We start from the raw sequence: 9,686 nt of genomic DNA on the forward strand, positions 1-9,686 counted from the left end.
TTTCCATATTCCAGTAACATCTTAATTTAATGTGATCTGTCATGGACATGTGGTGCTCCTGTCTGCCATGATCTCTTTCCCTTTGTCTTTTGTGGCTATGGTGCTATCCCCTTACTGAAATACCCCTTCCCCACATCATGTACTCCTGGTAGGAGAATCAGTGTCAATGCTCGCTGCACCTTGACCATGGGATAGGCACCTAATCCAAGTCAGCTCAATGATTTGCACACAGAAATATGAAATGAACTTTGAGAAACCAAATGATAGGAGGCAACAGCTCAGTTCAATCTCACAATTTTAGATAGTTTAATTATTAGGAGATTCCATTTCACTTTTGATACAATTTTAATGCATTTTTATTCAGTCTCACTTTTAATTCAAAGGTGCCTCTGTGATTCATGGTTTGGAGAGACTGTGATGCAGTAGAGGTGGGGATGTGGATTCATGTATCTCACATACAGGCTTCTTCTCTGTTGACTTCTCCTAGGGTTGTATTTTAGGAAGGGAAAAATGAAAACAATGGACTCTACTTATATTGTGTGATTGAACATTCCTTCTTGTTGGTTTTGTTCTGAACCATCGTTATCCTACAGGAGAAGTCTTAAGTCAGGACTTTGAATGAAGGAGAACAAGTCTAACACAGCACCTTGCCCTGTCTCTTATCTGCCCATGGAGGGAAATAGGAGCAAAGGGGAAGGGAGCTTTAAACACCCTGCAAGCTCTGCCTCCTCACATAGGGAGTCCCTATCTTCCTCTTTATCATAATCCTCTTTATGAAGAGTCGGGTCGCCTGGTTCTCAAATATCTATGCATTGTTGTATTTGATATTTTCAGTGACCCTGCAAATTAAAACAAGTAATATATGGGATAAAATACATTTAAAGAAGAAGAGTGTACTGATCAGTGGGCATTAAGATAAGAAATTTTCAGATCCAAAACACAGTGAAAGCAAAATCCCTGGGAGGAAAGCAAGTGCCAGAACTAACTTGCACTCAGAGGGTTTCTGCCACACTCCAGAAACCTTGAATTCTGACGTTATGGTCAATTGTACCATATATGGCAGTGATAACATTTAGAGTTTGCTTAATATAGTGAAGCAAATAAGGTGAATAAGAAGCAGGGTGATCTGGATCTCTGGACATCTATAAAAATCTAGAAAATTAAAGGAATGAAGAAGCTAAAACTTCAGAATCACACACACACACACACACACACACACACACACACACACAGACAAATCTTAGCCTAGATACATCCCAGAGAAACTGTAGAGGAGCGAAGCCAAAGAGAAGATGTTAAGCTGGTGGATAAGTTTGGAGATGTGGTCATTTTCAGAGTATGGATAGACTAACAGCCTCTCAATAGCAACAGGGAAGGTAGAACATAATAGAATTACATCTATATTGAATTAGCGAAAAAAAAAATCTGTTTATCTAGAATTCTATTCCCGATAAAAGATCTTTTAGGAAAGAAGGAAGATAAAGACATTTTTAGATAACAGAACAGAATTTACCACTAACTACCCTCCCCAGACAGGAGGGAAAATGGATAGTTTCCAATAAAAAGGAGGAAGGGTAAACAAAGACATTTCTAAAATATAGAGTAAGACTCAGCTAACATTGATTGAATAGAAGCAAGAGCAAAAGTGATGGATAAAGCCATAATTTGATTTAAATTACAATTTAATAATATGTGCATTAAATAGGTGGAGAAAATATAAAGAGATATAGCATACGATACCCCAAAAAGTAGAGGAGAAACAGTAAGGTTGAACAACAGTCAATTGATACAGAGGTTGGGAGAGGTGAGGAGGGTGAGGTGGGGTTTTTATCTCTGGTCCTGCTTGAAATGACAAGTATCAACAGCCCCTGGACTGCTGTCAGGTGCCACACTAGCTGATCCTTTGACATTAGAATATGGACTAATTAATGCCTTAGAACTCAGCTTCTGACCCGCCATTGTCAATACCAGGAAATCAGGAATAACATGCACTTCCATTCTTCAAAATTAATTAGGAAGGGACAGAGTTCACCTGGGAACATTTTTTTGTGTGCATGTGTGGGGTGGGGCATTAGTATTAATACAGGTGGATCTTATGTGAAGCTAGGGCTGTGAGCCACTCTTTATTAGTTGCAACTTTCATATGTTCTTTGGTAAAAATATAGAGACTTTTTTTAATTGAAAAGCATTTCATATTGTGATGATGTAGCAGATCAGGCTATTCTATATTCTACAGAACATATCTTACAAATTTTATTCTTGTATACAAGTCAAATATCCTGTAACATAGACCATCAAGACTTGTTTCAGGATGTTTCAATATTATTTTCCTTAAAATAAAGGAATACTGGCCTCCTAAGCATTTGTTTTTATCTTAGGTGTTACTATTTTTAAATGCGGATTCTTCAAGTGTCAGCAAAAATGTATTGGGCCAAAGAGAATAAGAAAGATCATTTTCCACAAAAATTCTAGACTTTAAACATAATGTTGTTTTCGTAGGAAATTTTCTAATTATCATTTAATGAATATACAATAATACATTTAGTAAAATGAACTTACTAAAATGCCCTTCCATATTTATTTGTTTTTGTAGACAGGTGACATTAATTGATTAGATAATGAAAAGCTACCTTATAATTTAAGGGTCTAATCAAAGTAATTAGAGTTCTGAGTGATTCAATTATTTGATTTGATTAATTTGATGCATTATAATGTTTTTATTTAGAGAAATCAAAGTTTGTGTGAAACCAAGCGAGATGAAGGATATCAAAAAGTAAAGTCTAGCTTTCAGGGACATGAAACACTAGAATATCTTACATCTGGATATTACAATAGAATTTTCCAAACGGTCTAGTATGTTGAATAATACAAAGAATGAGGACTGTTTGTGGGTGATCTTTTGATTAGATTAATTTCTTCTTTATGAACCGTGTTTCTCTTGTACAGTTGCCAACTTTCTTGCTTGTCTTTATAAATAATAATTGTTTTTGTTTTTTGATCATGTTCAGTGTGAGATGGTTAATTTCAAATTTAAGCAACATCTCATCATATGTTGTTTGCCTTAGTGTTCATTCATTTTAAGCTCCTGATTTTCTGACTTGTATCTGTCATGTTGCTCTCTTTGATAACATTAACAACATCCTTTTAAAAACTCTTAACTTCACAATTTATTGGCATCCTCACAGAGCCTTGATTTATTTACTTATTTCCGGTATCCAGGCCCTGACATCTTTGCGTCTGCTTTGACTATGTGTGTCAATAAAACGACAAAAACAACAACACAAAGTACTTGGTTACAATGAAAATCAATTAAGTTTTGTTCTAACTCTATAAACTACTATGCTTTCATTAAAGATAAGTAGTACATGACACAAAAATAGACACATAGTTCAAAGGAACAGAATAGAGTCAAGAGGTAAATCCATGCTTTTATGGCCAATTAATCTATGATAAAGGAGGCAAACAACAAATGCTGTTGGGAAAACTGGACAACTACATGCAAAAGAATGAACTGGATCACTTTTTCTCACCATTCACAAAAATAAACTAAAAATAGATTAAAGACCTAAATTGGAGACCTGAATCCACAAAAATGGGAGGAGATACTTGCAAATGATATAACCCATAAAGGATTAATATCCAAAATATATAAATAAATTCTACAAGTCAACATAAAAAAAAAAAAAAACAAATAAGCCACTTAAAAATGGGTAGAGGACATGAAAAGACATTTTTCCAAAGAAGACATAGAGATGACAAACATACATGAAAAGATGTTCAATCAACATCACTCATCATCAGGGAAATGCGAATTAAAACCATAATGAGATATTACCTCACACCTGTTATAATGGCTAAAATAAAAAACATAAGAAATAAGAGGGTTGGTGAGGATATGGAGGAAAAGAAACCCCCATGCACTGTTGGGAATACAGTTTGGTGCAACCACTGTGGAAAACAGTAGGCAGTTTCCTCAAAAAGTTAAAAACAGAACTACCTATGATCTAGTAATTCCACTACTGGGCATTTACACAAAGAGAAACAAAATACTAATTTGAAAAGATACATGCACCCTTATGTTTATTGCAGTGTTATTTATAATAGCCAAGATATGGAAGCAACCCAAGTGTACATCCATAGAAGAATGGGTGAAGAAGATGTGATCTATATATCTATGTCTCTCTCTGTCTCTGTCTCTCTCTCTCTCTATCAGAATATTACTCAGCCATAAAAAATGAGATCTTGCCATTTGCAAAGAACATAGATGGATGTAGAGGGTATAATGCTAGATGAAGTAAGTCAGTCAAAGGTAAATGCCATATGATTTCACGCATACATGAAATTTAAGAAACAAAACAAAGAAAAAGAGAGACAAACAAAAAACAAACAGACTCTTAAATATGGATAACTAGTGGTTACTGGATGGGAGGTGCATATGGAGAATGGGTTAAATGGGTGAATGCGATTAAGAGTACCCTTATCATGATGAGCACTGAATAATGTAAAGAATTGTTGAATCACTGTATCATACGCCTGAAACTAATGTCACACTATATGTTAATTACACTCGGATAACAAAAAAAAGACAGGTAGTACATAGAATTTTTCTTCCTCGAAATAATTTGTATCTGATTGAGTTCTGTTAACCGGTGTATTTTGTTACCTTATAAAAATGGTTCTATTATTGCATTTGTTTATTATTAGAAAGGTCTTTAATTACTTTACCCATTAAGAATCTGTAAAAACTACTCAGCTTGCATTAAATGGCAGTTAAACCTTTATATTCCCCAAGTGATCTTGAACACAGCATCAACAAGGCAGACAGAAATGACTCTGCGAGTACACGGAATGAGACAAAGAGGTCATTTCATAACCACAGAGATGCCCAAATATCTCCTTCTTCTGTCTGACATGAATGATGTTTGTTTTGTTACCAATGACCTTGCTAGCCTCACTTCATTCCTTCAGCATCTGGGATAAATATTAGTAAAAATTATGTTAGTAATAATAACATATTAACCATGATACTACTTTAATATGATATGTTATAATATGTATAATATATAATAGTGACCTATTTTATGTAATATACATCATTTATAGAAAATACACATTAAAAATATATAATGAATATATAATTTTATTTATAGAATCATACATACATTTATGGCATATGTATGTGTAGTAATATATCAATTCTATGACACATAACTGATTGCATCATTATTTGTGTTATTATTACTGTAACTCTGCTTCTCCTTTTGATAACTTTAGTCCAGGACTGGCTCCTGCTTCCTTAAACCACTTTCCATAGAATTATCTAGCATAGGCCCAAATTTATTACAAATGCCTTTTTTTTTGAAGATTTTTTAAAGTAATCTCTATACCCAACATGGGGCTCAAACCCACAACCCTGAGACCAAGATTTGCAAGCTCCATCAACTGAGCCAGGCAGACAACCCTCTATGAATGCCTTTCTCAGTCCCTCTTACTGAGATGCTCCAATTTCCACTGGATTGTGTTCAACCTTGCCGAAGCTAAATAAATAAACCTGACTTTGTTTATGTGTTCACTTATGGTTTTTACTACAGGCACAATATAATTCAGCCAATCAGAGTCTGAAGATTAGCATTGTCTTGAGCATTTTTTTCTTACTCTGGAACCTTGGGCAAGCACTTACTGGAAACACTGTGATCTTAGAGTCCCCATCTGTTATGTGAAAATACAATGGCAACTATTTCATTTGTGTTGTTTTGAGTATCAAATGTGAAGACAATTTTTGGGGTGCCTGGGTGATTCAATCAGTTGAGTGTCTGACTCTTGATTTTAGCTTAGGTCATAATCCCGTGGTTCCTGGGTTTGAGCCCCATGTTGGGCTATGCACTGACAATGTGGAGCCTGCCTGGGATTCTCTTTTGCTCTCTGTCTTCTCTCTCTCTCTCTTTCTTTCTCTCAAAATAAATAAATAAGGCAAACTTAAAAGAACAAATGAGGAAATAACTTTTAAATGAAATATAAAATCCTATTCAAATTTTGTTGCTCATGCTGTCACATTCCATTATCCTGTTATTTAGGCAAAGTTCCCTTCCTGTTCGCCCATTGCCCGCTGAGCTCTGGCCCCTGACACTAGCTTTCTCTGAGAGAAAATACTACCTTCTGTCTCCGATAGAAAAGAGTATCTTCTGCACTGCCACCTAGGGATAAGTCTGATTGCATTTTAATATCAATGCCGTATTAATTAAAGAGGCAGTGCTCCAAAATAAATTGCTGTGGTTTCTAGATATACCCCCATGATTTCTGCAGTTGATGTTTTTTGGTTGACACAGTGACCCTGATTTGAAATGGTTTATATAAAGCAGAGTACCACCAGCAAGTTCTCTAATAAGTTTTATGTTTCTTGAATACAGTTTTATTCTGAACTAAATGAAGTACTCAGACATATTAGACTTCTAGAGTCATGGCTCTTAAGCAAAAGCAGGATTCCATTTTAGACATAATAAATAAAAATTCCATGGCTAGAACCCAATAATCTGCTTGTTTTAGAAATACCCCAGCTTCCTAAGCATGCTAAAGGGATAGATTTTGATTGAAGGTGTGGATAGCTGTGGTTTTGACAAATTTTATTTTATTTTTTTTCCACGTTTTTATTTATTTTTGGGACAGAGAGAGACAGAGCATGAATGGGGGAGGGGCAGAGAGAGAGGGAGACACAGAATCGGAAACAGGCTCCAGGCTCTGAGCCATCAGCCCAGAGCCCGTCGCGGAGCTCGAACTCACGGACCGTGAGATCGTGACCTGGCTGAAGTCGGACGCTTAACCGACTGCACCACCCAGGCGCCCCGGTTTTGACAAATTTTATCTGCAGCTTAAATTCTAAAAAGTTTCACCTGTGGCATAAAAATCTTACCTTTCAAATCACAGAAGGAAAAAATAAATCTATGAATTAAAACCATTAACAAATATCCTAAACATTTAGTTTAGAATTTCCAAAAATACCATAGTATTTCAAGGGAAACAAGGTCATGAGGAAATGTGAAACATTTACTTCAGAAAAAAAGTGATGTAAAATTATTCAGGTGTAAGTTATGACATTGGTAGTAGGTTGATTACAAAAATGGTCCAAATTCTCTAACACTCTTTGCCTGGCACGTACTTTGTACATTTTGTACATTTTTTGCTCCCCCCCCACCCCCAGAATGTTACAAAAATCTTTTAGTTGTAATGGTTAACGTGTATGGTAGATTGCAAAAGTTCTCCAATTCTCTAATTTACCCTCAATTCTGAACTAAGGTATCAAGAGGCTTTTCACGTGTCTGTTGCCTCTGGGATCTCTGCCAAACAATGAGAAGCGATGGGATGAGAGCCCATACTCAGGAGAAGGTGGGGTCATCCTCGCCTATCCATTACCCAGCTGACCTGCACCTGCCTACGAGTACATGCATAAATTCACCAAAGATCCATAGATGTACCCCAATGTGCACCCCTGCCATCTGACCTACAGACCCCTAACTAACGATTATGCTTATGTTTGTATGCCACTGAGTTTTCAGGGGGTTTATTACACAGCAATAGCTAATTAATACATCTATATTAAAACTTAGAAGTAATTTCATATATAATCAAAATAGCTCATTGGAACAACAGTTGGTATTAGAGTTTAAAGTCTGGCTCCTATGCAACATAAATCTTAGTGTATAAATAAAGTAATATTGTTTGACCTTCAGAGAAGAAAAGTAAGTAAATAAATAGCCGAGGATGAGTTTTTCTTAGACATTCTCAATCAGCCCTACTATGGTCTATACCAGTTTTAAAATTGTTATCATTAACACGGAATTGGAATCAGAAAGCTTTTTCTGTAATGGGCCATATGGGAAATATTTTAGGTTTCTGGGCTTGCAGTCCTTATCACAACTACTCAAGCCTGCCATTGTATCACAAAAGCAGTCATAGGCAAACATTAGTGAATGGGTATGGACGTGTTCCCATAAAAATTAATTTACCAAAACGAGAGCAGGCCTGACATTGGAGTTAATCCCTTTTTTACTGCTTATAGTTAAGAAACCTACGTGTAGTAAAATTTTTGAGACCATCTGAGGACTTGGCAGATAATACAGTACCTGGGGAATCACTGTGTGAAACCTAGAATTTAAATATTCTTTGTGCATTGGGAAGCATGTTTTCTAGATTTTTCCTGAGTACATTTTTGTTTTAGTTTTCTGTCTTTAACATTTTACTTTATCTTAAATCCAGTTTACTATTGTAATTGCAAAATACATTTATTATTTAGCAGACAGAGGAATAGTTATTTGCCAATACTTCTCAGGGCTCGTGCACGAGCTAATTTAGCCACAAGCAAAGTAGCTTTTTATAAATATTATTTGTTCATCCTGTAATTACCCGAATGAGTTATTTTCATGGATATTGCCATTTCAGCATTACATATTGACCTAAATGTTAATCTTTCATCATACTTAAAATATTTAAAAATATATGCTGTGACAGAAGATTAGAGCATGTAAATATTTTCTATTACATGTCAATTACTATATTTTCTCATTTGAAAATATTGTCATCATTAAGAAAATAGTAGAGAAAAATTAATATATTTTCCTTTCCCCAGCCATTTGGACACTATTAGCATATATTGTAATTCAGAAAACATATTTCTAAAAACTTTGCATTCTGGGATACACTAAGTCACAAGTAACAAGAGTTTTCTGAAAGTCTGAATAACAGCAGCATCCTGAAAGCTGTGCATTTTGAAATATACCATGATATGTTTCCTTTTTTTTCATTTTTTTAAATGTTAATTTATTTTTGAAGGAGAGAGAGTCAGAGCATGAGCAGAGGAGGGGCAGAGAGAGAGGGAGGCACAGAATCTGAAGCAGGCTCCAGGCTCCGAACTGTCAGCACAGAGCCGGATGCTGGTCTCGAACTCACCAACCATGAGACCACGACTTGACTAGAAGTCAGAGGCTCAACCAACTGAGTCACCCAGGCACCCCTCCAAAACAGTTTGCTTTTTAATGAAACCAGTATTACCCAGTCAAAAATTTCAATTACCATACAATAATCTTAATTAAGATAATTTGCCTTTTCTATTCTGGAAGCTCATAGTTCTTTAAATTGGACTCACTCCTATATCGTATTGTAAGTAGAAATTTAACTTATTACTTTTTTTCTTATAGAAAACTTGGAGATCCCACCAAGATCAGCCACACGTAATTCACGCACTAGATATGACTTAATACCCTTTGGGTATGGTAACACAGAGGTATGTGCTCTCCACCGACTCCCAGAAATTAATATGCAGAATTTAAGCTGCATTGAGCCAGGGTGATACCTGGCTTGATAAAACAGTTTGTTAATTGTCTTACCTTCCCTCTTTTGTTGTCTTGCAACCTTGGTGGTTCTCAGGAGGAATCTGCAACTGCCCAGTACACAGAGGGCAAGAAGAGAGGGAAGACAGAGGCGGGCCACCCTAGATGGGTAGGTAGGCAAGTTTAACACGCAAGGGGATCTATTTACAAGGCTTGTGTCCTTCCGCTGCAAGGCAAGTAGGTCCCCGCACCTGCCAGCTAGAATTTTCAGTTTATATAGACGCTTTTAAAAATATTTTTTAATGTTTACTTATTTTTGAGAGAGAGAGAGAGAGAGAGAGAGAGAGAGAGAGAGAGAGAGAGAGA

This window comes from Herpailurus yagouaroundi, unplaced genomic scaffold (genome assembly GCF_014898765.1).
Source record: "Herpailurus yagouaroundi ecotype Mexico unplaced genomic scaffold, PumYag 29, whole genome shotgun sequence".
Classification (NCBI taxonomy): domain Eukaryota; kingdom Metazoa; phylum Chordata; class Mammalia; order Carnivora; family Felidae; genus Herpailurus; species Herpailurus yagouaroundi.